The sequence below is a fragment of the Marmota monax genome, unplaced genomic scaffold (assembly GCF_021218885.2).
Source record: "Marmota monax isolate L192 unplaced genomic scaffold, Marmota_monax_Labrador192_F-V1.1 WCK01_AAM20220418_F8-fsc00008, whole genome shotgun sequence".
NCBI classification, from domain to species: Eukaryota; Metazoa; Chordata; class Mammalia; order Rodentia; family Sciuridae; genus Marmota; species Marmota monax.
The window spans coordinates 23,411,197-23,429,499 of NW_026694432.1; the positions used below are offsets into that span (position 1 = coordinate 23,411,197).

Sequence of the window (18,303 nt, forward strand, 5' to 3'; positions counted from 1 at the left end):
CCCATTGTTAAAAAGAGGGTAAGGTGTAGTATAGGATATAAATATTGTATGTGTAATTAAAGCTATCATGACAGATTAGAGCATGAACATCTTTTATGGTAGAAGTGGGAGGTGGCAGTAGAAATGGTAAGATACTCCAAGAAAGAGTGAGAACTAAGGTACTAGGTTCCCATTTGTCTCTCCATTAATTTCACTTTCAAGAATTAGACTCTGAAGAGAAAAAGCAGATATAATTTCTTTCTTGTAAAGGTTCTTTTCTTGTATAGACCATAAGATCTTTTTAATTAGCTGAAACAAAACAGATTTGGAAAATAGGTCATTCACAACAATCTAGATATTTATGACTTATGAGAGGAAACTTTAAGGGATTAAGAAATTAAGTTTGTCTACAGAGTAGGGAGGAAATGTTAAAATACTTATGCACGGGCTGGGGTTGTTGCTCAGTGGAAGAGTGTCTGTCTAGCATGTGTGAGGCACTGGGTTTGATTCTCAGCACCACATACAAATAAATAAAATAAAGGCCCATCAACAACTAAAAAATATTCTAAAAAATACTTATGCAGGCAGGAGATTGTCATGTCCTAAGATAGATGAGAATAAAGTAAAACCAGTGATAGCTTTCTATAGTAGGAGACCTTAGAGTAATTTCTCCTAGTTTGTGCCAAGCACCTTGTAGCAATTGGCTATTGTACACTCTGCTCTCTTTACCTACTGGGGGTCAAATTCTACTTTCTTTTTTTTTTTTTGGTACCGGGGCACTTGACCATTGAGCCACATTCCCACATTCTTATTTTAACTCATCAGATTTAAGTGCTTCACAGTTTTTATGGAAAAGTGATGTTGGTCACTAGCATAGACTGAAGTGATATATGCAGTCAGGAAACCTGGGGAAGGATAGTACTTATGCTTTGGCTTTGAGGTACTGTGGAATCATAGATTGTCAGTTCTAGAAGGGCCCTTGAGTTCTTGGATTTTACCCAGCCTGCCCCACTTGCATTCTTCTTCTTCTTCTACTACTACTACTACTACTACTTCTTCTTCCTCTTCCCCTTCCTCCTCCTCTTCTTCCTCCTCTTCTTCTTCCTCCTCCTCCTCCTCCTTCCTTCTTCCTTCTTCTTCTTCTTTCTTTTTCCTTCTTCCAGGTATTAAACCCAAAGGTGCTTAACCACTGAGCCATGTCCTCAGCCCTTTTTTATATTTTATTTAGAGACAGGATCTCGCTGAGTTGTGAAAGCTGGCTTTCAGCTCGAGTTCCTCCTGCCTCAGCCTTCTGAGCTTCTGCGATTACAAATGTGCACCACCACACCCAGCCACATTCTACTTTTTTTTTGGGTACCAGGGCACTTGACCACTGAGCCACATTCCCAGCCCTATTTTGTATTTTATTTAGAGACAGGGTCTCACTGAGTTGCTTAGTGCCTCACTTTTGCTGAGGCTGGCTTTGAACTTGTGATCCTCCTACCTCAGCCTCCCGAGCCTCTGGGATTACAGGCATGTGCCACTGTGCCTGGCCCACATTCTACTTCTTTTTTTTTTTTTTTTTTTTTTAGTTTTCGGCGGACACAACATCTTTGTTGAAAGATGTGTCCGTTTTCGGCGGACACAACATCTTTGTTTGTATGTGGTGCTGAGGATCGAACCCGGGCCGCACACATACCAGGCGAGCGCGCTACCGATTGAGCCACATCCCCAGCCCCCATTCTACTTCTTAATTAACTTTCATTTACCTATTTTCAACAATTATGAACATATGATCAATATTTTTTTATTATACACCTGTCCACTTAATCCCCATTCCATTCTTCCTTCCTAGCCACCTCGTGCCTGCTAAGCAGTGCACTGAGCACGTTCCCCAGGCCTCATCTTGTATTTTCAAGCAAATTCCAAATATCATATAATTTCATCTGTTTGTTATATATGTATATACATGATTTATACATATACTTTTTTTTTTTTGTACCAGGGATTGAAACTGGGGGCTTTTCTTTTTAAAAAACATACAGAAGGGGTATTCGTTATCTGTTGTTATGTGGCAAAATTTAGCAGCATAAAATAATATACATGATATCATAGCTTCTGTGGATTCAGAACCTGGGCATGGTTAACTGTGTCCTCTGCTTCAGAGTCTCACACAAGACTGCAGTCAAAGTTTCAGACAGGATTAGTCTTCTCAGGGTATGACTGGGGAAGGACAGGTACCTGTGGTACCACAAAAAGAAAGAAAATTACTAAAGTCAAGTCACTTCTAAGATCAGGATACAAAAAAAATATTTCTTTCTTACTAATGTGGGCTTGTGCACACTCATGTACTTGCTCTCAGTCTCCCTCTTTTGCTCTTTTTATCTCTTCCTTGCTTTGATGAAGCCATTTGCTATGCTAGAGAATTCTCATGCCAAGCAACTGATTGATGGTGGCCTTGGTCTACCAACCAGCAAGGAACTGAAACCTCAGTTCAACTGCTAGAGAAGACTGACTGAATCCTGTTAAAAATCACTGAGTGAACTTGGAAGCAGGTCCTATCCTTCCCCAGTCAATACCCTAAGAAGACTGCAATCCTGGCTGACATTATAAAAAGGAAAGATGACAAAGTTGGAGAGAACCTAAAGATAAAAAGATTCTTTAAAAGCATATCAACCAATCATAATGTAAAGATCTTAAATGAATACTGATTCAAATAAATGACAAAAAAAATTATTACATTAATGAGACAACTGAAATTTGAAAAATGAAATGTTTAATGATATTTATAAATTCTGGCCAATTTTTGATGTGACCTTAAAATTATGGCGTTTTTTAATTTTAAAAAGTATATGTGGAGGAGGCTGGGTTATGGTTCAATGGTAGAGCGCTTGCCTAGGATGGGCGAGGACCTAGGCTCGATCCTCAATACCACATTTAAAAAAAAAAAGTATGTGTGCAGCCTGGCAAGGTGGCTCACACCTATAATCCCAACGTCTCTAGAGGCTGAGTCAGGAGGATCACAAGTTCAAAGCCAGTCACTTAGCGAGGTGCCAAGCAACTCAGTGAGACCCTGTCTCTAAATAAAATATAAAAAGGGCTGTGTATTTCATACTGTGTCAAGCCTTTAAAAAAAAAAATATATATATATATATATATTCGTAGTTGTACACATTATTTATTTTTATGTGGTGCTGAGGATCGAACGCAAGGCCTTGCACATGCGAGGCGAGTGCTCTACCTCTGAGCCATAACACCAGCCCCTATGTCAAGCCTTTGGAGACACAAAAGTAGTAGAGAAGAATAAGAAGAAAGATTTTCATTGTTGTGTGGTATGGATAATAAGTGCAATAAATGAGAAATTAGCACTAAGTTAATTCAATAAGTACTTTTTGAATACTTTGTATGTATAAAAATAAGTAAGTGCTGTGGAGAATATAAAACTCAGTGGAACAGCCTCTTATTTTTGCTCTTAAGAGAGTACCATCAAATTAAAACCATGATGCAAGGTAGACCGTGGAAATTACTCAAGTAGAGAGACATTGACAAAATGTTAGACATTGACAAATGTTAGTACCAAAAGTGTAGTTAGAGTTATCAAGTCTAGTGGTCTTTGGTCGGGGGACATGGAACCATATGGTCAGAGCTAAGTCCAAGTAAACTTGCTAAAATAAGGAAATCAAGTAAAATTGGGAAGATAATTAGGGAGAGGAGGATTTTGCCGCAGTCTGGCTGGGCACAAATCACGAGCCACTGAAGCAGGAACAAACTTTATTTTTGAACCCCACCAGCACACTCCACACACGCTTCCCGGGAATTCTCCCGAACCACGCAGCTCCTCTAGGAACCAACAACCGGAAATTCCTCTTCCGGAAATCCCTCCTCTTGCACTTCCCCAACCAATGGGAACTCTCCGGGAATCCCCACAAGAACTCCAAAGTAGCGGGAGAACTCCAAAGTAGCAGGCTGAGGGGGACAGTAAAGGTCTAATATACAACTGAATCAATCCAGCATCATCTTAATGGCTTGCCTCTGAACCAATACTATTGGCAAAATGCCATGCGTCATCCCGACTGGGCTGTGGCCCTCAACAGGATTTGAGTTGGAAACAGGCAGCCTTGGCTTACAGAATATTCCAGAACTGATGGCTTTCTAAGTAAAACTTAACACCCAAACTGGCCAAAGGTAGACTAGATCTGCTTTGTGTATTTATAATATAATAACCATGTTTTATAGTGTACAAAGTACTTATTTCATTTGATCCTTATGGGATATATTTTCATATCTGTTTTACAAATGAGGAAACTTTAATTCAGAGAATTTAATATTCCTACAAGGGTCACAGAACTAGTAAATTAGAGAGATAAGACTAGAATTTAGGATTCAGCTACCTACATTACTACATAGTATGTGTGTGAATAAAAAGCTGTTTTGTTTTTAATGCTGAAGATGATCAACTTGAAAAACAATCAAATTATTTCTAGTGGAAATGTGCAAGTTAGTTTCTCAGGATTTCTATTTCCAAAGACTTCCAGATACACCTAAACAAAGGGAAACAAACTAAATAAAAATATGTAAGGTTTAATTAGAATGGTGATGAAAAGAAGACTGAATTTATGTAGACCTTATGTGTTTGGGCGCTTAATGTATATTTTTAGACAATCCTTAAAACAGTCCCATGAAGTTGGATATAATCTGTATATATAGTTGATGAAACAGGTTGTAAAGTTTAATCATCAAAACTGCCATGTGACTGAATTAAAGTTGGGACCCAGAGCCTTTTAATTTCAAAACTGTGTTTGCTATTTCTATTATACTATGTTGCTAGGCAGGGTAGGAGAGAAAGTGAAGTGGAGACAAAGTGACATTCTTTAGAGGCTATAGAATGGAAAGACAATTTTGGCGGTAGAAATAACAATGACTCCACAAAATGTCTTCAAATTAAAATGAGAAACAGCAGAAAACCTTTCTTACTCAGACTCTCTATTATGTACACCCCACAGTTCTATTCTTATACCTAGGTAAAATATATGGAAACCATATTTATCCTTCATTGGAATAAGGGAGATAATACACACACACACACACACACACAGAAATATATATATATATAAAACTTATAGTTTGATCCTGTGGGCACTTTGGCATCAGTCCAAGCAAAATCACACATTCCATGTTGAATGTGAGGGTAAAAAAGATTTGAAAGCTTTAGATGACCTGTACCTACTAAGTTTTGCAGCTTGTATCTGTGATATGCTAGGGTGATGCCCCATTAAACAAAAACAAATGAAAAACCCTTTCCTCAATTCTGTCTTCTCTTTGTCACCTTCACTTTCCAGGCAAACTGTTCTAAAAAGCTATCTGTATTCACTGCCTCATTCCACTCCAGTCTGCCTCTCCACTCATATCATTTCAATATAACACTTCTTACTAAGGTCATTAATGTCTTCCACCAAGCTGAATTCAACAGACATCTCTACTCTAATTTCCTCACTGTTGACTGCTCATTCCTTCAAGAAGTACTCTTCTCTTGACTTCAGTGACATAACATTTGCTGTCCTATTTTTCCTCCTACTTTTCTCTTGTTTTGCGGACTCATCCTCATTTCTAAACTATTAAATCGTTACTCTCCCAGGCCCTCCTCTCTTCTCTTAGTAGACCTTCTCCCTGGGTGATCTCAGTCTATGTCACTGGGTTTAGTAACTTCACCTCTGTGGATATGACTCTTAATTTATGTCTCCACATCTGCAGCCCAGATCACTCTTCTGGGCTATAGACCTTCTGTTTATTGTCAGTCAGGCACTCTTCTTGGTTCTGGGTATATAGTGATGAGCTAGTGGTTACAAGGGAAGAGACAAGCAATAAACAAACAAGATATCAATTAAGGTTGATGGTAAAGTGAGACTAAATCATGGTGATATATTAGAGACTGAGAGCTACTTTAGGTTGGCTGGTCAAGGCTTTACTGAGGTGGTAAAGTTTATGCTGACCTTTGAATGACTAAAAGGGGCCAGCTTGTAAAAAGGGAAGGGGGAATAGCTAGTGCAAAGGCGCTAGACAAGAATAAACAGTGAATGTGCATGAAACAGGAAGTGAGGAAAAGAGCTGGTAGGAAACGAGGTCAGAGAGTAGGTAGGGAGCCAGAATCTTATAGGGCCTCATAGGCTATGGAGAAGCTTTGGATTAATCTAAGTGAAATGGAAAGCCATTGAAGCATTTGAAGTTGTTGCAGCAACTGTCAGCTTGCTACACTATGGTCTAAATGTTTACTCTTTACTTTCTGTAGTTCTAAAGATAATGGTTTGTGAGCCAGTACTGATTTGTGGATTTCATTCTGAGTAGCATTCTTCTAGAGCATGTTTGCATGCTGATGCGCATAAGACTAGAGAAAAATGATGATGATGTTTGTTGTTGTGAGGAATTGGATTCGTAATAAATATGAAAAGTTGTATTTTATATACTAACAAAAACTGTTTATTTTAACTATAGGGAAAGCAGAATTGTTATCATGTTAGATTTGGAGGTAGGAAAACAAGGGTCCGAATGTTGCTTCTTGATGATGAGTGTTATCAGCTGATGGGTGCTGGAGGTTTACTGAGAGAAGAAAATGTGTGAGAGTTATTTTGGGTTGTGAGAAGGTTGAACCTATTAGGAAAAATGTAGCAGGATTGCTGGCAGCATCAAGATGTGCGTTTGAAGTTTGTAGTGATAAATTTAAATTTAAAATGATACCAGTTGAGCTGGATATGACTGTGCACACCTATAATCCCAGCAGCTTGGGAGGCAGGAGGATTGAGAGTTCAAAGCCAGCCTCAGCAATTTAGCAAGGCGCTAAACAACTTAGGAGAGACCCTGTCTCAAAATAAAAAAGGACTGGGGATGTGGCTCAGTGATTAAGTACCATGCCGCCCCCGCCCCCTGCCCAAAAAAAAGATACTATTTGATCATACTAGTGGTTGGCTTCTCAATGGCACTTAGCTGCTTTGGTGTGTGCTTGGAGAGTTTCTTAGTTTGGTTCACCCAGGATTAAAGTTTTTTTAAAAATTTTTTTTAGGTGTTGACGGACCTTTATTTTATTCATTTATTTATATGTGGTGCTGAGAACTGAACCCAGTGCTTCACACATGTGAGGCAAGCACTCTACCACTGAGCCCCACAACCCCAGCCCCAAAAGTTTTGAATATGAAAAAGGCGAACAGGGCAAGTTGATTAAAGGTGTTTGCAAAGGACTGATTGACATAAAGGATGAACATGAAGTGGAACACCTAATCCAGTTAATTAATTCTATCTTCATTTTATGAATAGAAGTACTAGTGCCATGGAGTTATTATAAGGATTAATTTTGTTCATATAAAGTGCTTAGAATGAATGGTGCCTAGAACATGGTAAGAGAGGGTATGTGCCCATTATTGTTGGCTTTTATTACCGTTATCCCTTTTGGACTACAGAACCTGTCTCCTGACTGATCTTTGCATTATTCTTCCTTCCATCTGTTTTCCATACTGAAGCCAAAGTGATCTTTTTGGAATGTGTTTCGCTTCTATTTAATACTAAAAGTTACTTATTCTAACTTTTTGGATAAAGATATAAATCCAGAATTTGGCCTCCAAGGGTCTCTGCATGGTGTGGCTTTCTCTGTACCTCTTTAGCTTCCTCTTACTTGTACTTCTGTTTGTTCTCAGTTCTTTTCTCAGCTAAAAGTCATAGATCGACTTTTAGCTCTTCAATTTCACCATGCTCTCTTGTCACGGAACGTTCTCACTAGAAGGAGCCTTCCTAGACCTCCCTGAGTGAGTCCATTTCTATTAAATTGTATTTTATAAAATTTATATTAAATGATAAGATTCTTTTTTTTTTTCCTGTTGCTGTATACTATAAATGCCATGGATACAGAGTCTGTTTCAACTCACTGTTTTATCCCTAGGCTAACTTCAGAGTTTGATGTACCATGGGCTTTCCTAAGGGTAAGATTTGATAGAGAACTACCTAGAGAGGTGGTATAATGGAGAGGAGAAAGCAAAATTTATAGCAGAAATAACCTGGGTGAGAATCCGCTTTACCACTTATCTGCTATATGACTTTGAGCCATGTTTTTTCTTCTTTATACAATAAATATGATGGTCTTTATCCGATTAGGGTTACCTTGAAGATTAGTAGGTAATGAAGGCCCTTTTGGTTTCTTTCTCCTTAGGGTGATTATTGTGACTTGCTGTTTAACTACTTTTGCCATACCTGTTATAATCTTTATGGCCACTTGACAATCCTAATCATAGACTCCTTGAGGTTAAAGAGATCCTGCATGTTCCTTTGATTCCGTCATCTTTCTTAAAGCAGGTGAATAATTAACAATTTTAGACATGTGGTTCTGTTGCTAAACCTCACAAACACAGGCTAATTGCAAGGAAGCCTAGTCTCAATTATGGACTACTTGTTAGGAGAAGGAAACAGCAGAGACAGGTGGTGATTCTTTTAATGCCAGTTTTCAAATATACACATTAATCTCAAGTTAGTCTTACCAATTGTTAATTAATAAATGCTCTCAAAGTGCATGAAAGTTCTTAAGTTTTTTCATTCTAATTCCAATCTTTCTTTTCTCTTGTAAATTTTCTTTGGTAAGTGAAAAGAACGTGATACGCAGCAGTGAGATTTTTGGATTCTAGTCTGGTCTCTGTTATTAGTTTTAAAAAAGGGTCACAAGTCACTTAAACCTGTTCACTTATGCATCATATGAGAGATAAGATTATCTGCCTTCTCATCTCAAGGGTTACATAGATTGAAAAGTTATCCTGGGAGAATTAGAAGCACTTTCAGATGCAAGACATTATTTTAGCAGCCCTCCATCACAGAGACAGGTTTTGAAGTCTCTGTTACTGATGTATTTAATAATTAATGATGACTTTAAAAAATTCTTTAGAAATTTTGAATAATTATGTAATATTGAGGTAGTATAATAAATCATGTGAATTTACATGTCTGCTTCTGCCTTTTGGGATTTATTATTCATAGTTTCTTCAAGGACAGATGGAGATAACATGAATAGGGATGTTAAACGTGGTGCCATTGGAAAGGACAGTAATATATCATTGTTAAATATCATTTAGTCTGACCTTTTAGTTTTATACATGAAACTGTGACCCAGAGAATATAAAAGACATTTCCAGCAATATTAGTGGTAAAACTAGGGCTGCCATCTTGGTGCTTCACTCTTCGAACAAGGTATTTATACTTAGAGGGCATATTGTCTTGTTCTGTTTTGCACTTGAGTCAGAAACAATCACTCTTAATTCTCTTCTTTCCTTATATGGGGAGATGGGGTGTGGAAGAGGGGATGAGAAAAGGGCTGGCCTTATCAAAACTGATGTGTCTTCTTAGCTTATGTTTCTTCTGTTTGTACTTCGACCGTCCTAAGGTCAAACATAAGTGACCTGAACATGTGAAGTCAGTATTGGTGTTCAGGTTATCTGCTTCTACCAACCTCGGTGGCACTGAATTGACTCTTGCCAAGCTGCTGGCACTGTGCAGCTCAGATCTACTGATTGTTCCTACCTGGACCTGCTATCAGTCTGTTTGCCAGATTAGTGGTTCTCTTAAAAAACATACTTATTACTAATCTCAAGTTAGTCTTACCAGTTGTTTATTTTTAAATGCTCTCAAAATGCATGAAAGTTCTTAAGTTTTTTCATTCTAATTCCAATCTTTCTTTTCTCTGGTAAATTTTCTTTGGTAAGTGAAAAGAATGTGATACACAGCAGTGAGATTGTTGGATTCTAGTCTAATTGTTGGATTAGTTTTTAAAAAGGGTTGCAAGTCACTTAAACCTGTTCACTTATTCATCATATGAGAGGTAAGATTATCTGCACAATACCTCTATATCTATCTATCTATCAATCTATTTGTTTATCTATCTATTTATTTATTTTTATGTGGTGCTGTGTATTGAACCCAGTGCCTCACGTATGCTAGGCAAGCCTTATACCACCAAGCCACAACCACAGCCCCTAGATTAGCTTTTTGGTGAAGAGACTGCACAGGGAAGAAAAACCATTAAAGTCCCTCTTGGCATTTTCCCCTGAACAATCTTGAGTGTTGTCTCATCCATTATGGGAGGAAAGCAGTGATTCTTCTTGCTCCCTAACATACAGTGGGACATTAGATTTGCTTCTTGAGACTTTGGGTATTATGGTTATCTTTGGTTTTAATTTTTATCCTGTGCTCTCATTTTCCACCTTCAAAATTATTCTACTTATATCTGCAAGACCCTTGGAAGTTTAATTAGTAGATGAGGGTGGACTGGTCTAACAAAATTGCCACTAAATAGCTTTTCTAATTCTGTGATCTTAAGTTATTCTGTTTCTCCCTGGTATCAAGTTTTCTGATAACATAAAGTTATCACTTTGTACTCTCTGGTGAACAGTTCTAAGAGTGGTTTTTCTAGAGACTGCAGATGGCCCGGAGTTATTTCAGTTTGTATAATTTCTGTTCTTCAAGCTTCACCGACTCTTACCTTTGTCATCTTCATTCTGTTCTAAGCCCATTCATTGAATTTCTCTTCTAAAAGTTTCCATTTTAAAAAACTTTTGATTTCTCTGCTACTTACTGTTGTTTTTCCCTTCATTTTGAGCATGTTTTCTTTTACTTCATTGAACTCAGTTATAATAGCTATGCCTTAACTATTCTTGTCTTATCATCTCAACATGTCATCATTTTGAAATTGCCCTCTGGTGATTATCCATGGCCAACAAGCTTAATTTTTCTAGTTATTCATGTAATTTGATATTGTGTTCTGTATATTATGAATGTTATGTGTGGGAACTCAGGTTTCTGTTGATATTTTTATTTGAGCAGGCAGCAGACTGTAAGCTGTATTACCTGTAATAGCTGGCAGTCCAAATCTCAGTCCAGTTTTTGTTGTTGTTGTTGTTATTGTAGTGCTGGCAATTGAACCCGCTGAACTATATCCCTGGCCCTTTCATTTTTTGAGGTAGGGTCTTACCAAATTGCCCAGGCCGGCCTTGAATGTTTTATCTTCCTCAGCTGAGGAAGTAGCTGGGATTATAGGCTTGTACTATTTATTGCACCTGGCTTCAATCCAATTCTTTTGTTCTTAACCGAGATCTTTGAATTCTGCTCTTTGTATGCATGGTTCAGGGGTCAGACAGTCTTAGGTAGAATTTGCACACAGAACCTGAGACTCTTCTTCTCTGGTTCTTGTCTTTCCTACTTCCCATTATCTGTGGCTGTTCTGGGCTCTGTCTTCTGGTACTTCAAGACTGAAAGCCTAGGATTTGGTTTTTATTTGAATTTTAGCTGGATACTCTCAAACCAGAGCTCCAAAAAATGAGGAATTATTCATGCCAGTCCCTTCATCCAATTTTCAGCTTCTTTCTAAAATTTGCCAGCTTTTGTTCATTTTTGTATTTTATCTAGTTTGTAGTAGTTGTGTCTTGGAGGGTCACACTGGAAACAGAGTTCTCCATAGCACTTACACATTACTGAAGCATTTTGGGAACAAAAGAACTCAACCATGTTCCCATTAACTTGCTTTATAACCTTGGTCAAATCTTCTCTCTGAGACTTACTTGCTCCTCAGGAAAGTGAGGCAGTTGAATGGATTCTTTGTGATTGTAAGGGTTCTTTAATCTTGATTTTTGGACAGATCAATCAACCACCACCACCACCACCACCACCACCACCACTACCACTACCATGACCAGAAGTTACAGTAAGCACCAGAAGAGATGCCTGAGGGAAGTGATGAGGTGGATCTCTAGAGTGGAAAGCTCTGTGAAGGGGCAGCACTACAGAATTGGATATTTACAATCATCCTGTGGTTGTGATGACAGAGGCCAGTACATGGAGGATGCTAGAAGTAGATGACATGCATAAGGAAGAAATCGCTTGCTGCTTGCTTCTATTCCTCAGAAATGAGGAGAGAATGTAGACAGTTGAAAAAAAATAAGGATCATTTGGAGTTCCTGTTTGCTTGACTTTGGGCAGTGCATTTCATCCTTTTTTTTAATATTTATTTTTTAGTTGTAGTTTGGACACAATACCTTTATTTTATTTATGTGGTGCTGAGGATTGAACCCAGGGCCTTGCATGTGCTAGGCAAGTGCTCTATCCCTGAGCCACAACCCCAGTCCTTCATCCTGTTTTAAAGAGAAAGGCTCCTGGGCTTTAGAAATGTGTCAGTAAATTTGGCAATGGGTGGTGGGTGCTGAGGCAGTAGTTTTCAGTGGAGTCTTACTGTCACCTTTGGGCTATTGAGATGTCAGTGGAGATAGGTCAGATTTTTTTTTTTAAAGGAAAAAGAATGCACAAAATTTACTTCATGTACTATATGCCTAAGGCATGGGAGTATTGGTGTTCTGGGGCCAGGTTTATGGCACCATTTCTTAAGAGTTCAGATTTTTTATGTAGGAGAGGTTGTAGGCCATGAAGAGGAAGGTGTGTGTGTGTGTGTGTGTGTGTGTGTAAAGTGGGTGGGGATGTGGTAGAGATGGATGGTGATAGGGGCAGGACAGAAGGCCTGTGAGGTTTATCCTAAAGCTGTTTGAATGGCAATCACAATGTTTTTAAAAGGGGGCACAGGAAGCTGAAGGTTTCCGCACACCCACCCAAGCCATCTTTTGGGTGCTGCCTTCCACATATATTTTTATACTTCTTTTATAGCTGTTTTTATTGTGTATCAATAATTATTATGGCTTCAGGCTTATTGGCTTGAGGGCTCCTTTTGCTCTCATCTTTTAAACCATTTGAAAACAAAACAAAACATTTCTCCATGTTAATTCTATCCTTTTGCCTGGTATGGTTTTGTACATATGTAATCTCAGCAATTTGGGAGGCTGAGGCAGAAGGATTGTAAGGTCAAGACCAGTCTTAGCAACTTAGCGAGGCCCTAAGCAATTTAGCAAGACTCTGCCTCCAAAAATAAATAAATAAATAAATAAAAAGGGCTGGAGATGTTGCTCAATGGTAAAACACTTTGGGTTCAGTCCCCAGTACCAAAATAAACAAACAAACAAACAAACAAATAAATACTATCTTTTTAGCCCTTTTTAAATTTTTTTTTTTTTTAGTTGCAGATGGATACAATACCTTTATTTATTTATTATGTGATGCTGAGGATCAAACCCAGTGCCTCATATGCTGGGCAAGCGCTCTACCACTGAGCTATAGCCCCAGTCCTCCCTTTGCTCTTTAGGAGAAAAGAGGCAGGGATGGAGTCTGGGGTGCGTGTGTGTTTTGAAGGTGTGGAAATCACGGTAGTCTGTAGGTATGTGTAAGGGAGGAATAGGCAATCATGATGAAAGGAAGGGGATATTTGAATGTGAAGCTTTTAGATTACCACTAACTGAGAAGCAACCTTTCCATTCTTTCTCAGGATCACCATAGACAGGAAGATTTGACCCAGATCTCCTATCTCTAGTAACACTTCTCTTAATTCAGCTCTCCTGTAGGTGGCTGCTTGTTATAAAACTGGAGGGTAAGATTGCATACATAGAAGCTCTATTTTTAGTTCTAATTGATATCTGGTGGTTCAGGGCTCTTTTGAGGACTGAGAAAAGAGGCAGCAAAATGAGAGTCAGCATGGTGAAGGGGATTTTGTAGTCAGACAGACTTGGGTTTAAATCCTGACTGCCATTTAATTTACTAGGCAAGCTACAAGACCTTGGACAAGTCACTTGACTTCTTGAAATTTAGATTCTTCATGCATATGGTAGGGATAACATCATATTATTGACTTATATAAAACATAGTACCTAGGATATAGTGGATACTCTATAGATGTTTATCTTTTCTAACCCATCTTCCAGAACATCTAATTTTTAGTAGAATCCTAGCTTTACCCCTAAGTAATTGTGTGGCTCACCCTTTCCAAGCTTCACTTTTTTTCCTTACAATATGGACATTTAACTATTGATTTCTGAGATGCTTCCCAGCTGTAAGATGTCATATAAATATTTCAACTACTGATGTATATATAGGCCTGTTAATTTAAAGAAAGACAATTTGGCCCTCAAATCATATCATCTGATAGGAAAGGGGAAGTGTTCTGGGGCCAAACTCCTTTTTGTCTCTTGAGAGACATAGCCAACTTCCTTCATGATCAGGATGTAGACTCAGGTCTTGTCTTTTCTGACATTGTCCTACATGTGAAGGCCTTTGGATCAGCTCAGCCTTGATGTGATTCATGCTTTACCTATATCTCTTCCTTTCTTTTTATATTCTATCCAGGACAAGAGCAATTACCATTGAAAGATAGTGACTGTTTCCAAGACAACAAACATTGGGGGAGAGCCAGAAGTATGACAGAAAGCTTAAATTGCCTAAATGGTAAGTATTATGTTGTACAGTGAAATCTGGGTATACCAGTAGAATTGGGTGACTTCTTAATCCTCTATAATTTTTTACTATCATAAGGGGAAGGGAGGAAAATCAATATTTGTTAATGACCTGTTGTGAAACAAACACTAGGCTAAGTACTTCACTTATTTTCTTCTTTAATCAATCGACCAATCTGACGAGGATAAAAATCTTGTGGAAGTTGACAATCTTAAGAAGCAGTCCTAAACTGCCACTTACTGAATATTTACTGAATGCCAGGCACTGCCTCACTTGACATACATCATCTCCCTTAATAATAACTCCAGCCCTGTAAAGTTAAGGTTAGTGCTTTTATCATTACCACAAGGAAATGAGCTTAGAGAGGATAAATAATTTCTCCAAGTTCACACAGGTAGTAAATGATAGGACTAGATTTCATATCCCTACTATTTTCATTAATGTTTTTCTTTTGTTTTTGTGGTACTAGGGATTAAACCTAGAGGCTTCAGGCATGCAAGGCAAGTACTCTACCATTGAGCCAAATTCCCAATCCTCTAATGTTTCTCAATAAGAAAGTTACTTTTCTTATTGAGATAGTAATGGACATAACTTTTAAAAAGCCTCACAAAATTAACAGATTAAAGAAACTTTTGATCAACAACTAGTTTTTTTTTTTTCTATCCCTTTCAGGATTTCATGTGCCAGTACTTTATTGGCTGGTGTCCATGAGAGCAGTGGAGAACACCAGTGAAATAGGAGTGAGCGAAGTGAGACCTTTGATCAGTGAGTAGCCAAGCAATAGTGGTCTTGGTTGCCACTGGTAGCTAGATGATAGAGAAGAGTTTTCTGGGGATGTAAAGCAATAGGGAAACACATACTAAGTCTGGGACATGGGTACTAGTCACAGGAGTGAATGGACATAAGAAAGAAATCTCAATAAGACCTCTCACTTTCATGTCAACCAACTCCTTGCAGGAAATAGGCACAATTTATTGTGGGAGTAGGAAACTTAAAGGCAAACTCTTGCCCTTCTAAGTAGTTCAGGATTCTTGTTCTGTTCTTTTCCCTGAAACATTCTTCGTACTTCAGGTTATGAAATTAATTTCTGGTTGAGTGAATGGAAGCAAGTCTTTATCTCTCTTTTTGGAGCACCAGTGCTTTCTAATATATGTATTTGATGAAATTTGGGGGAAAAAGAATCATTTTTATCAACAAAACTTATACATACTAATTTATTCATAGAATTTTTTTTCTATACTGAGACTTATGTTCTGATTATAGAAATTGACCACTTACTACATGCCTAACACAATTCAATGCCGCAGTCTGGCTGGGCACAATCAGGAGCCACTTGTCAAAAGAAACTAACTTTATTTTTAGAACCACACACGACAAACAAAATAGTCTCTCAGGAAAAACCCTCAGAGCCTCAACTGCCACCACCGGCTTTCCACAAGCCTCTCTCTCCCACCCAAGCTTCTCTCCACCTCCCACAATCCTCCTGCTCTTGAGGCCGATTGGCTGGGTCACGTGGGCGGAGCCAAAAAAGTCCCCCAATGAGCAGCTCCGTGGTCTGAAAGGGCAGGGAAACAGTCCAATGAGCATCACCGCAGAGGAGCCAATCAGCTAGATGTTGCTGGGGCCGAGGAGCCAATCAGCTAGATGTTGCTGGGGCCGCTGTGAGCCAATCATCAGCCAGCAGCTGGAAGTTTGCTGGCAGCTGGAAGTTTGCTGGGGCCCCTTTGGCTGTGGCTCTCAACATCTCCCCCTCTCTGTTTAAACAACAAGCATGTGGCTTAGGGACCGTGCCTGTTAGGCAGTCCAATTCAACATATGGTCCTTACCCGTCATCGGATGAACTGACCTCTAGGCGTCAGCCTCCTGTCTTAGGTTGGTACCACTGCAATTGGATCATACCCGTCACTGACTACCGGTCCAGCATACAGCCATACTTGTGGATAGGCCTTTGTACCTGTGGGGGGGTGAGGTTCTTTGCCTCACCTCTGTTGGCCCCCAAATTTTAGACCATCACTAGTAGAGGAGGATGCAAAATGCCATGACATTAAGCCAATTGAGGGCTCCTTTGAAAAATTGTACCACCGGTGACACCATCAGCAAAAATACTCCAGCACTACCACAATTCGCTGTACCAACAGATAGTTCACAATGCATACAGGTGAGCTCACAATGTGTCCAGGCAAGTTCTGCAAGCAGTTCAGTGATGGCTATTGTAGAAGCTGTAGATTGGTTTTATCTTTCACTTCACCAGCACTGGGATGAAGATAGGAATTCTGGCAATAATGGCTAAAGAAAAAATTATGTAACATTCCAGAAGGCACTAAAAGAAAACAATTTTCTTAACAATTTACATTGTCTTCACCGGCACTGGGATGAAGATAGGAATTCTGGCAATAATGGCTAAAGAAAAAATTATGTAACACTACAGAAGGCACTAAAAGAAAACAATTTTCTTAACAATTTACATTATCTTTAAGAGAATTATTAAATATAATGAAAAGGAAAGGTAAAAGTAAACAAACAGATCTGTTAACCTTCTTTTTTGTTTACATATTAAAACAATCCTCAACAGTTGTTTACCCAATTTAAATTAAACCATATAAATCACGTGAAAAAAAAATATTTGGATCCATTTTATCATGAGCGCTCATCATATATGATATATGGACATACGTACATTCAAACATATAACACAAAACACAAGTGTGCACATATAATATAATACATACAACACATAACATTATAGTAAAGGCCTTATAACTTTTTACAGGTGAAATCTCCATTGCAATGTTTAAAAATTCTATAGTCAAAAAATAGAACTGATCAGCAAAACATTAACCTAGGTCTGTATGAGCTCAAAAAACAAAATAGAACTTCATGATGTGGGAAAGTGCAATAATAAAATAGATATTGAAAAAAAGCATCCTGGTTCTGTCACAGATGTAAGGGTAGCCAAACTGGAGTTCTGGATATCAGCTGTTATGGATTTGAGCCAAATTATCTTATTTTTGGTCTGTAGAAATTGCTTTAGTTAAACTTTCTGGAATCCAAATTGGCTGCTGTTCTCCCTGTGAAACACACAAACAGACCCCCGACTCCAGACAATCACTGGTCAGGACTTTAGTTAATCTCTCCGGAATCCAAATCAGCTGCTGTTCTTCCTGTGGAAACATACAAAGAGACCGCTGACTACTGGGTCAGGACCTTTCCATTGTCCTGTTAGAATATCTTTCCAAAGTACCTTGGGCTTATGTACTTTTTTTGGACACATATGGCTTTCCGCAGCACTAAGTCCTGATGAATCAAAATTTAAAAAGTTTAGAGTAAAAAGGGTTATTTTAAGTTTATCTTTGGGGAATATATACCCCTTCCAAATTCCATCTTTTTGCTTTAATAAGTACATTTTAATAGTTTGATGAGCTCTTTCAACTATGCCTTGTCCCTGTGGATTGTATGGGATTCCTGTTATATGAGTAATGCCAAACGATGAGCAAAATAGTTTAAAAGAGGTAGAAGTATAACCGGGGGCATTATCTGTTTTTAACTGTTTTGGAATGCCCACAGTGGCAAAATTTTGTAAGCAATGAGCTATAACATCTTTAGTTTTTTCTCCAGAATGAAGGCAGCCCCTCAAAAATCCAGAAGAAGTACCAACTGTAACATGCAAATATTTTAATTTTCCTAATTCTGGCACGTGTGTGACGTCCATCTGCCAAATATGGTTAGGTATCAATCCTCTAGTATTGACTCCAAGATTAACTTGTGGTAAAAATGTCACACAATTTTGACAGTGTTTTATTATTTGTCTAGCTTGTTCCTTAGTTATTTTAAAACACTTTTGTAAAGTATTAGCATTGACATGGAATTTTTATGAAAATTTATAGCTTCTTCTAGTGTAGAGAAAATATGTATGTCCTGTGTAGTTTTATCTGCTAAATCATTGCCCAAACTAAGGGCTCCAGGTAATCCTGTATGTACCCTGATATGTCTTATAAAGAA

At 38.4% G+C, this 18,303-nt stretch overlaps 1 protein-coding gene across 11 annotated transcripts in view; it reads left to right on the forward strand.

Annotated features, from left to right (window-relative positions):
* The window catches only part of Luzp1 (leucine zipper protein 1), a 101,147-nt gene that overhangs the window by 52,019 nt on the left and 30,825 nt on the right, over positions 1 to 18,303 (forward strand). For 5 of the 11 annotated variants that reach the window (XM_046418779.2, XM_058571060.1, XM_046418780.1 and 2 more), the window contains exons 2-3: positions 14,197 to 14,295; positions 14,977 to 15,069. The gene's annotated coding sequence lies outside the window, so the exon portion shown is untranslated. Of the gene's footprint in view, positions 1 to 13,063; positions 13,445 to 14,196; positions 14,296 to 14,976; positions 15,070 to 18,303 lie in introns of those variants that run through there. The other 6 variants (XM_046418782.2, XM_058571059.1, XM_058571063.1 and 3 more) reach the window with 2 other exon arrangements.